This window comes from Natator depressus, chromosome 6, assembly GCF_965152275.1.
Source record: "Natator depressus isolate rNatDep1 chromosome 6, rNatDep2.hap1, whole genome shotgun sequence".
In the NCBI taxonomy this organism is placed as follows: Eukaryota; Metazoa; Chordata; order Testudines; family Cheloniidae; genus Natator; species Natator depressus.
The window spans coordinates 102,740,036-102,752,592 of record NC_134239.1 but is presented as its reverse complement, the minus strand read 5'-3'; positions in this window follow the sequence as shown (position 1 = coordinate 102,752,592).

The window sequence follows — 12,557 nt, the reverse complement described above, 5'->3', positions numbered from 1 at the left end:
AAGCACTTTGTACACAGTAGGCCTAAACTGGACAATAGAAACCATGTCGAAGAAAGGAGGATGGCAGAAATTGAAGGAGGCCAAAGAAAGACGGCAAAGACCAGATGTAGTGCTGAAAGATACTCCTTCTCTCCTAAAGGTTTTTCTGCTACTAAGTCTGGTGATGAGGAAGTCCAGGCGAATACCAGCCCAAGTGACCCTGCTGTGCCTGCGCCTGATGAAAAGGAGCAGCCTCCTGTGACTTCTCTAGCTGTAGTCTCACCCCACTCCTCAGAACACTTTCCCAGCGATAGTAATACAAAAATATCCTTCACCAGTGATCCAGGGGAGCGGGACATGACTTCTCAAGATCTCATTGCATACTGGACTGAGAAGGTCCCACAGAAATGCCAGAATGTAGATGCTGATTTTTCATTGACAAAGCGAGTACAAAAATCGGAATCGTTATCTGACCAAATCAATGTTTGAATATGTGAAGCCTAACAAACAGATTGGCAAGCGAGAATGGCTCATTTATTTGCCTTCTAAGAAGAAAGTGTAATGTTTTTATTGCTTCCTGTTTTCTGATACCAAAAAGTGGGGAATGTTCTGTGAAGGCTTCAATCATGCAATGAGTGAGCAGAATACATTGTCAGTTAGCAGCTACCATGCCCAAAAGAAAGTTAATGGCAGAATTGATCATCATCATCATCATCATCACCACTCCCATAACCGCATAGGTCGTTGGGACAGCATCATTGATGAGCAATCAACCAATTGTCAACACCCCTGATGATTGTGCCTCAGTGCTTGAGTCTCCCATCACGTTTGTTTGTCATCAGCTTGGTTTTCTCTGCACTGATTTCCATGCCATATTTTGCAGAGGTTTCATCCAATCATTTCACAAGGTTGGCAAGTTCATCTTCACTGCCTACCAGGCCATCAATGTCATCAGCGAACCAAAGATTTGAGATTGTTCGCCCCACAATGCTGACTGTGCATATGTGATCTTCTGGGGCATCAGTCAATATGTGCTCCAAGTAGATGTTGAACAGTGTGAGCGAAAGAAGGCAGCCTTGCCGGACTCCAACAGTGGTGCGAAACCACTCTCCTATTGTGCCATTGATGAGAACTGCACTATTGGCCTTGGCATACAGTTGTTTAATGGCAAGAATAAACGTACGACCAACATTGTACTTCTTCATGGTTGCCCAGAAAAGTTAGGCAGAACTGATACCCAAATGGAAAACCAGTTTTTGGAAGTTCGTGCTTATTGGAAGAATGTTCTCAGACACATAGTTGAAACCATAGTTTTTCTTGCTGAGTGTGGTCTTCCATTCCGTGGCTCAGATGAGACTGTTGGGTCAAAACACAATGGCAATTACCTTGGTATTCTAGAGCTAATCGCTAAGTTCGACCCTTTCTTAGCTCAGCACATCAGTGAACATGCAAATTGTGGAAAAGGCCATACATCATATCTATCAAACATAATTTGTAATGAATTCATTGCACTGCTGGCAAAGAAGACACTATCAGCCATAGTAGATGAGATTGAAGATGCGGGATATTTTTCAGAGTCCATTGACTCAACACTGGATATGTCACGTAGATCAGCTGACTGTTATCTTGCATTATGTGCTACCCAGCGGACCAGTGAGCATGTCATGACATTCATAAACATCACCAGCCACACAGGGGAGAAACTTGCCTCGTACCTACTCGACTTCCGCACTGAAAATGGGATTGAAATCAGCCTTTGTCATGGCCAAAGCTATGACAATGCAAGTAATGTGAGTGACAAATATTGAGGGATGCAGGCAAAGATAAGAGAGCGCAATGCTTTGGTTGATTACATACCGTGTGCTGCACATTCGCTCAACCTTGTTGTTGGCCAGTCTGTTATGGATTGTTATGTTGAAACAGTTTCTTTTTTTGGATTTGTCCAAGAATTGTACAATTTTTTAATCTGCATCAATGAGTCGTTGGATGATTCTTAGAGATTCACTACCAAAGGGATGCCCAGTGCCCAAATCACTCTCAGGGACATGGTGGAGTGCCAACGCTGAAGCTGTGAATGCAGTTGTTCTGGGATACCCCAACATCCTAGAAGCGCTAGAGAGCATCAAGGATGATGAATCTCAAAAATCAGCAGCAAGAAAAGATGTGAAGATCCTGAGTGATGCAATGCACACTTTGGAAACTGGTATTTTGTGTGAGCTCTGGAATGATATACTTCAATCATTCAGCAGGTGCTGTCTAAGCTTGCAAAGTGCTCAAATTGACCTTTCCGTTGCTGTAAGGCTAATGAGGAGTCTTGGAACTGTTCTTCAACAAATGCGGGATAGTTTTGATAGTATGAAATTCAATGGGCTGCAAGGACTGCTAACCATGAATATAAGCCAGCCAAACACAGCAAAACACAGAAGACATGCAACGATGCAAGTGCCCACTCATTCACTGACAAGGAGGCCTTCAGAGTTAATACCTTGATTACAATCATCAACTAAAGAGTTCATTAGAACATCGGATCGAGGCTTACGAAAATATTGACAAAACCTTTACTGTACTGACAAATTTTTCGCCTAACATTTCAAATTCTGAAGTCAGTGAAGGAATTAAATGTCTGTGTCAGAAGTACCCAGACGATCTTCCAGCAAATTTTACTAAAGAATTTTTTTAATTTGTTGAATTCACATCACTCTCAGATATAGAGAGAAAAGATGATGAAAGCAAATCTATTTGGATGTACCGAGTTATCACTGAATCCAATGTGATAGAATGTTTCCCAAATGTTGAAACTGCTTTACGACTGTATTTGTCACTAATGATTACTAACTGTAGCAGAGAACATTCCTTCTCTCTTCTAACAAGGGTCAAAAATGTCCTCCAATCCACCATGACTCAAGAGCATCTCAGTACTTTGTCCCTCTTGAGCATTAAGGATGCAATCGGCTGGTCTTTGAATTACGATGACATCATTCATGACTTTGCCACAGCTAAAGCTAGGAAAATTTTTTTGTTTGTTTGAAGAATTGAGTATGGTGAGAGTAGAATAAACTTGTTAATTTTACATAAATAATATATAAATATGTATGTAGATAAATGCTTGATGACTTCATAATTTTTTTTGCAATATGTAATTCATACTTAGGCTCTTCCCTCCCATTAACCTTAGGCCCCTCATAACCTTAATCTGGCCCTGGTTCCAAGAGGTAGGGGGTAGTGTTCCCCCATCTCACAGATAGGAGTGCTGGTTATAAGGCAGGAGGGAGGAAAGTGGGTGAGGGATATTCCTCCAGCACGGGGGAGCTGCTGAGTTGGATGGGTAGTGTAAGAAAGTTCAGGACGTGTTCCAGAAGCAAATGTATCCATGTGTCCTGCTGTATCTCTTGGGTTATTCCATGACAGTTACCACCTCAGCTGTAAATTCAAGAACTTTCCCATTTTCCTTCTGGGCTCACTAGGGACATTTCTTAATTTCTGCCATCCAGGACATCACTAGGGGCTCTAGTCTGCCCTCCTGTGGGGAACTTCATAGGGAAGATCCATGTGACAGAGCAACAGGATTCCATCTGCAAAGGTCATGGGGGAGCTGTAGGTTACAGATAAAAAGCCTGCTGGGAATAGCCTACCCCCAAACAGCTGATAAGCAAGAAAATAGTGAGGCCATGGAAGCCAAAGAGGGCTGTGCTGCGGAAGCAAGGGAGCCTGAGTACACCCTATTTGCACAGTCAACACACCAGGGGTTGATGACGCCCTGGGCCAGGCTGGCGGTGGCGTTTGCAGGCAGCAGTTGTGAAGGGGCAGGGGTGTTGTCAGTCTCTCTGGGTGAGCTGGGCCAGGCTGGGGGAAATGCCATTTCCTCCCCTTGCTGTGTGTGCGAGCTGAATGCCAGGCTCCACAATGAGACACATGACCTGAGCTTAAGGGTGCTGCTCCCCCACTCTCCTGGGCTGGGCCAAGCCCCCATCCAAATGGCACAGAGAGGGAGGTGAAGCTGCAAAGTCACCTCTCCTCAGTTGCGTCTCCGCTGCTGGTCACGCATGTCTCAAAGCACCTGGAATGGCTTCCCACGAAGATGGAGGGTGGGGGCAGAGCCAGAGAGGAGGGTAGAAAATAGGACATGATCCAAATGCAATCCTGTGGCATCGATTGGCACCCCCCTGGCTCACAGCAGTGCTGCCCCCAGCTCTCTGCAAGTGCCCCGCTGTGGACCCACACTCTGCAGTGGGCGGTGCCTTCCCCGCCCACACCCCCTGTTCTGGCTCCCCTGTGGGCAGTAACTGGACTTTTGGTGTCCAATCAGTACTTCTGACCCAATATTGTTCAGGTCCCCTTTCGACCAGACTTTCTGGTTGAAAACTGGACACCTGGCAACCCTAACAGCAGGCACTTCCAGTATCGGGGGTCTGTGTCTAGTGGGGCTGGAAGTATCATGGTACCTTAACAGCTGCCTCCAGCCAAAGCTCATTGAAATTAATGGAAAGAGTCCCACTGACTTCAGTGGGTTTTGGATCACCTCCCAGCTGCCTATTTCTAATAAAAGGCATGGACCTTGCAGCATGTGCTTCACCTCACTGCACCCCCCCCCCCAGAACAGAGGTTACAGGGTCAAACCATCCCGATGTGTAGAAAGAATAGTAAATATGGCAGGCGACCAGCTTGGCTTAACAGTGAAATCCTTGCTGATCTTAAACACAAAAAAGAAGCTTACAAGAAGTGGAAGATTGGACAAAGGACCAGGGAAGAGTATAAAAACATTGCTCGGGCATACAGGAGTGAAATCAGGAAGGCCAAATCACACCTGGAGTTGCAGCTAGCAAGAGATGTTAAGAGTAACAAGAAGGGTTTCTTCAGGTATGTTAGCAACAAGAAGAAAGTCAAGGAAAGTGTGGGCCCCTTACTGAATGAGGGAGGCAACCTGGTGACAGACAATGTGGAAAAAGCTAATGTACTCAATGCTTTTTTTTGCCTCTGTCTTCACGAACAGGGTCAGCTCCCAGACTACTGCACTGGGCAGCACAGCATGGGGAGGAGGTGACCCGCCCTCTGTGGTTCGGGACTATTTAGAAAAGCTGGACAAGAACAAGTCCATGGGGCCAGATGCGCTGCATCTGAGAGTGCTAAAGGAGTTGGCGGATGTGATTGCAGAGCCATTGGCCATTATCTTTGAAAACTCATGGCGATCGGGAGAGGTCCCGGATGACTGGAAAAAGGCTAATGTAGTGCCCATCTTTAAAAAAGGGAAGAAGGAGGATCCTGGGAACTACAGAGCAGTCAGCCTCACCTCAGACCCTGGAAAAATCATGGAGCAGGTCCTCAAGGAATCAATTCTGAAGGACTTAGAGGAGAGGGAAGTGATCAGGAACAGTCAGCATGGATTCACCAAGGGCAAGTCATGCCTGACTAATCTAATTGCCTTCTATCATAGAATCATAGAATATCAGGGTTGGAAGGGACCTCAGGAGGTCATCTAGTCCAACCCCCTGCTCAAAGCAGGACCGATCCCCAATTAAATCATCCCAGCCAGGGCTTTGTCAAGCCTGACCTTAAAAACTTCTAAGGAAGGAGATTCCACCACCTCCCTAGGTAACGCATTCCAGTGTTTCACCACCCTCCTAGTGAAAAAGTTTTTCCTAATATCCAACCTAAATCTCCCCCACTGCAACTTGAGACCATTACTCCTTGTTCTATCATCTGCTACCACTGAGAACAGTCTAGAGCCATCCTCTTTGGAACCCCCTTTCAGGTAGTTGAAAGCAGCTATCAAATTCCCCCTCATTCTTTTCTTCCGTAGACTAAACATCCCCAGTTCCCTCAGCTTCTCCTCATAAGTCATGTGTTCCAGTCCCCTAATCATTTTTATTGCCCTCCGCTGGACTCTTTCCAATTTTTCCACATCCTTCTTGTAGTGTGGGGCCCAAAACTGGACACAGTAGTCCAGATGAGGCCTCACCAATGTCGAATAGAGGGGAACGATCACGTCTCTCAATCTGCTGGCAATGCCCCTACTTATACATCCCAAAATGCCATTGGCCTTCTTGGCAACAAGGGCACACTGTTGACTCATATCCAGCTTCTCGTCCACTGTAACCCCTAGGTCCTTTTCCGCAGAACTGCTGCCGAGCCATTCGGTCCCTAGTCTGTAGCGATGCATGGGATTCTTCCATCCTAAGTGCAGGACTCTGCACTTGTCCTTGTTGAACCTCATCAGATTTCTTTTGGCCCAATTCTCCAATTTGTCTAGGTCCCTCTGTATCCTATCCCTACCCTCCAGCATATCTACCTCTCCTCCCAGTTTAGTGTCATCTGCAAACTTGCTCAGGGTGCAGTCCACGCCATCCTCCAGATCATTAATGAAGGTATTGAACAAAACTGGCCCCAGGACCGACCCTTGGGGCACTCCACTTGATACTGGCTGCCAACTAGACATGGAGCCATTGATCACTACCCGTTGAGCCCGACAATCTAGCCAGCTTTCTATCCACCTTATAGTCCATTCATCCAGCCCATACTTCTTTAACTTGCTGGCAAGAATACTGTGGGAGACAGTGTCAAAAGCTTTGCTAAAGTCAAGGAACAACACGTCCACTGCTTTCCCTTCATCCACAGAACCAGTTATCTCGTCATAGAAGGGGAGGAGGTGACCAGCCCTCTGTGGAGAAAGAAGTGGTTCATGACTATTTAGAAAAGCTGGACCTGCACAAGTCCATGGGGCTGGATGGGAGGGAGGAGCGAGTGAGCGGGGGGAGTGAGTGACTGGAGGTGGGAGGGGGGCTGTAGTAGTGTCCAGTTTTAAGAAATTTGAAAGTTGGCAACTCTACGTGGCTGTACGTATAGAAAGATGCACTGCAGATCTGATAGAAGCAGGCCACCTCAGGCAACTTTCCTCTGCAGAGTGAGTTTCCTGCCTGTTATAACAGTGAATTACTATGAAGAGGGCCCTACCAAATTCACGGCCATGAAAAACGTGTCACGGACCGTGAAATCTGGTCTTTTCTGTGCCTTTACCCTCTACTATACAGATTTCACCGGGGAGACCAGTGTTTCTCAAATTGGGGGTCCTGACCCAAAAGAGAGTTGTGGGGGGTTGCAAGATTTTAGGAGAGTCACGGTATTGCCACCCATACTTCTGCACTGCCTTCAGAGCTGGGCAGCCGGAGAGCAGCGGCTGTTAGCCGGGTGTCCAGCTCTAAAGGCAGCACTGCCACCAGCAGCAGTGCAGAAGTAAGGGTAGCAGTACCGCAACCCCCCCTACAATAACCTTGCAACCCCCACTCCACACGCAACTCCTTTTTGGGTTGGGACCCCTACAATTACAATAGTGTGAAATTTCAGATTTAAATAGCTGTAATCATGAAATTTACTATTTTAAAAATCGTATGACCGTGAAATTGACCAAAATGGACATGAATTTGGTGGGGCCCTAACTATGAACTCCAGAGCACAGAGGAGCACATGGGACAGAGAAAAACTGAGATTCTGGGTGTTTCCTTTAAATATATATAGTGTCCACATACTATAGTGATGGGGCATTATAGAAATCTAGACAGATGGGTGAAGCAGGAGCAGGTGGGAAAAAGTGTTCCTCTTCTAATATAAGATTTATTCCCTCACAGAGTGCAGGAAAATTACAGATATTTCTACATGATTGAACAAGGTTTTACACCCATCAGCCTGTGATTCATGTATACAGAAGATAGTGTCCAGGCTTGCACAAAAATTGTGGGTAGCAAAAACTATCTATATCTCAACTAAATCCTGTACAGATCACATGTTATTTGATGAAACTAGTTTGGACTAGTTTATTAATGTCATTTTAGAGAACAAGTCACTCAGATGTTTTAAGTTGTGCTCTAATATCAGCAGGCAGCAGCTGCAGGAACAGTGTGAGCTCTGGGGATTTATTTCTCATCTGTTGCCACTGAAAAGAGGTCATTATTTTCCAGCAAGTTCCCCATGACTTTGTCTAATAGGCTGCACAGAACTCCTGTGGGAACTTTTTAAAAAACAGTTAATGGTTTATTTTCACGTGCCTTTTACTGCTTTGTGAAAACTAAAAATTAACAGGAAAAGCTTTAGTACTAGAAAGTTCATAAGTAATTAGTACAAGACATATTTGTAACAAAAAATGAATGGAGAAGCAAAGACATTTGGACCAATATATTAAAAATGCAAAAGAATAAGTGATACTTGCCTCAGATAATCAGTGAAATTTTCTGGATGTTAAGATGCGAAGTATAATTAACAGAGCTGCAAAACCTGCCTCTATCAGGCAAATTTGTTAATGGCCAAGTTCAACTTTGCTGTCCCAAGAGACACATTTAATTATCATATTTTTCCATTCATTGGTGTGTGTCGTTTTTTTCCCCCCACATATATAGTTGCTTTAACATTATCTCTGTTATAACAGTGGAAACTTTGATTTCATTATAAGATGTAAGAAGTGGACTGGGTTTCCAAAGCTACATTCTGTATGTGTTTGACTGTTACAGTGGATGCAATTTCTTGCTAATAAACTCTGAACAACCAGATAAAATGCAGTTTTATTTATTTGGTTTTAATCCACTGTGCTGGCAAGCATGCTTTAAGGAAGGCAATTCTTATTGAAAAATACAAAAGATCAAATCAAACCATTTTACCTTGACTTGTATGGAAAATTCCATGAAGTGTTTTTAAAGTAGATGTCAACATGTAAATTTACATACATACAGTGTTGCTAATTCTTGCAATTTTGTCACAAATCTTTGGTATTTTCCTCAAAGCTCCAGCTCCTGGAGACATGGGATTACAAGAGAATCCCAACTTACATTAAAAAGAAAGAAAAAGAATGAAAGAAAGAAAGTACATTTCTAACCCCCATGGTTGAAGACCCCAGTGCACCATAAAGATTCAGGGAAAGGAGGAAAATAAAGGGATCTAATTAAAGAGAAAAATCTCATGATTTTTATAGAGCTGACTCATTGTTTTTTACTTGGGGTTTGCAATACTGCATATGACAGTGGAGTAGGCAATTCACCAGCAGGAAACCCCCTTGCATCTGGTCACAGTGGGTCTGGCTGTAGTTACTCATTTGGAGCTCACAGGCAGGACATTAGCTCCAGAGGCTCAGTGACATTCTACCCTCCAACCAGGTCACATAGGGCCTTGCTCCATGCAAGATGTACAAAGCAGTCCAGCCAAAGGATAGTCATAAGCTCAGTCAGGAAGTTACCTGGCCTCCCCCAAGTCTATGCCTCAACATCTCTACTCCTCTGGTTTCAGGAGCCTTTTTGCCCATCCAGATTTTTCTCTGTCAGGGTAGGCTCACAGCTCTCTGCACCCCTTAGGTGAAGGTAGGGAAACCCAGGCCCACCCTTTCCACCAGCTTCCAGTTCAGGGCTTTCTGGAAGGCAGCTAAAGTCAGCACCCAAAGGTGCTGTACTACTGCTTTCCTGAATTACTTTCTACCAGTCCCTTTCTCTCCCCAGGCAAAGTAAGACATAAAACAACATATATCAAAAGGAAATCACAGACCTTCTGAGTGTCAAGAATCCCTTTGCTCAGTAGGACTGGTGGAGTCACAGAGTCAGAGATCGCAGGCAGCTGAATGCCCGCACAGCACTCACAACGAAAAGCTAACAGGATACACATCTCTTATCCTCCACTGCTACCAAGCCAGTCTGTTCTCCTTTTAAGCTTTTCCTCCAACCCAGGCATGCTGTGCAGGTGTGGTGGGGAGGGGTTAGCTGGGCTCAGAGTAGCTCCTTAACCCCTTCCTTTGTGGTGCAACGTTTGTACACCCCCATCCCGCACAACAATGGTCAGATGCTGTTGGATTTTACTTGTCCCTAAATCCTAAATAAGCATTAATCTTCACTGCATGCCTATAAGGTAGATAAGTATTATCATTTACAGCTGAGGAAAGACATCGACGTAGGGCTAAACTGGGCCATTAGCCTCAGCCCAGAATAAGGGGCAACATGTATCTGTGCTGACTCAGGAGGAGCTATGGGAAGGAATTGTTCCTTTGGGCTCATAGTCTCTGGGTTAATGTGACATCAGCAAGATGAATGCCTGGGCATCAATAGGAGTGGAATCTGTTAGTGACCATAATGAGTGAAATTCACGTCTGTGCAGAGGACCAGTATGTGTTTGTGCATCACTTAAGACTTCGAAATAGTACTTAAGTGGGTTAGATCTCATGTTGGCTCCCTGTGGAGAGTGAATTTCACCCAGGGAGAAATGTCAGTATCTGTGAGCTAAAAAAACCCAACAAGTATGATAAATGCTCTAAATTATTGAGTAATTTCTTTAGCCATCAAAAGAACAAAATGCTTAGTTTGTTGCCGTGGTAGAGGGGTTCAGAGAAGTAAGTGACATCCCACATTGAGAATTAGTACCATCCTCATTAACATAGTCTTGGACTATTAACAGATTTGCTTTATTAGCCCTAAGGAACACAGTGTTAGTAACTGTCATTTAAACATGCCATGTTTGTGCAAATTTATGTCACCCACAAGATTTTCTCCCAAAGCCTGAATTTCATTTTATTTTCTGCTATGCCTCTCTTTACCCAAAATTGGCCAAACCAGCTATTTATAGACCAAAAGCAGATGTGCATTTTATGAGTTGAGAGGGAAAGTGTTTAAAAAATCACCCTCCTCACTCCTGCTTTGGCCCCTTTGCACCTGGTATAAGCACCGCCCTGGTGTAAAGAACCACTAAAAGCTTAGTTCTGAGCTGGCACAGGAACTGTGGCAGACAGCCATAATGCTGCCTTCTGAGGACTCCCTACCAACTCCTGGCATAGGGGTATCCCAGAGCGGGGGCTAAGGAAGGGGACACACTCTGTACAGTTCTGCAGCGATTCCAGGTGACAGTGCACCACCTATAGCATTCCAAGGAGGTTGCTGTAACTTAGGCACCACAGCTGTCTAAAGGTTGTCAGGAGCCCCACCAGTCCCTAGAGCAGCCTAGGATTGGGAGGGCACAAAGGTCGTTTAAAGCCACCATTCCGCCCAGCACTGGGCTATGAGATCTGTGCTGTGCCCTTTAGAGACACGGAACAGAATCTTATCCCTGGGTTCTGATCCCAGCTCTACCCCTAAATTGTTGTGTCACCTCAGCAAGTCTCTTTGCTGCAGCTTCCCCACCTGTGACGCGGGTTACAGGACAATGCTATTCATCTACCTTTGTAAAGGACTTTGAGCTCTTCTGGTGGTGACAAGTGCTGTATCAGAGCTAAGGAATACTAGTAATGAACCGTGAAACCCAATTCCCATTGCAGAAAGAGAAAAACATCTAAAGATGGGCTGAAAATTTGAATGTTCTTTTATTTCTGAAAAATGCTTATATTTTAAACAATCCTCCAGATAACTGCTCTGATTTCTGGGAAGCATTTCTACTGAAAGATAAATATCCCTATGTTCTTATGTCTCCAAATGTTATACAATTTTTTTACCAGACTTTCATCTAGTGCCATTCCAAATGCTTCAATGAGCTGTTGACATACTTTATTTACTTTGTTATAAACAGGCAACCTCACTAGATATTATCATATCTTAGAGGGACAAATACAGTAACTAAAATATGTCATGTCTTGCTAAGTTATTTCTTGTATATTAAATGAGGTAGGAATAACCAAATTAGGCCCCTGACCCTGCAAGCATATATGCACACTGAATAATTTTACACAGAAGAATAGTCCCATAGACTACTTATGTTTGCAAAATCAGTGCTCCACAGTGTCTTCCTGCAGCTATCTTTCTGTTTTCATCTAATCAGTACTGGCATGGTTTGTTCTCTGGATATCAAGAATCTAGGCCCCAATCCAAAGCTCATTGAAATCTGTGGGAATCCTTCCATAAACATCAATGGACATTGAATCATGCTGCTAGAATTACAGTGACAGGGCTATATTTTTCTGCAAACAATAAAACAGCATCACTATTTATAAGCTATCATGGAGCCCCCATTCTCTCCAATTCATAAATGTCTAAAAGCATTTAAAGTGGAGGAGAAGAACCAGAGAGTTCAGCTTTTTAGAAAATCATATTTTAGAAGCATACTAAGAATTTAAACTTTCACTTAACTGAGAAAGAAATTGCATTGAAATCCCTGTTTTCAGAAGCTGTGTTTTCATGTTACCGTGAGTTGTTTTACCCTTAATGGAGATGGACAGCTAGCAAAATATGATTTGTGTCAGGCATCATGGAGGGTGGACTCTATATTTTGGCAAACCAGAAATGTAATCATTAAGAGATCTGACTTGAACCAAGAATAATACCATATAAGTATGACATATTGAACCATTATTATACTTATTTAAAATGAAGACTAGATTTTAAAATATTTGCAATACATCCATTATAAACATAAAACATGGAAAAATCCTTCACATACCATAAATCTAAACATAAAAGTTTAAAACAAATTGATGTTTCTGCCAACCGCAATTTGCAGGAAACATTTATTCGAGTACAAATGCACAGGATTTCTATTGAAACAGAAGAGACACAAAAAGTTAAAGAGTTAAAGTCAACTTAAAAATCACCCTTCTCTGTCAATATTTATTCCTATTGTTAAAACTAACCCCT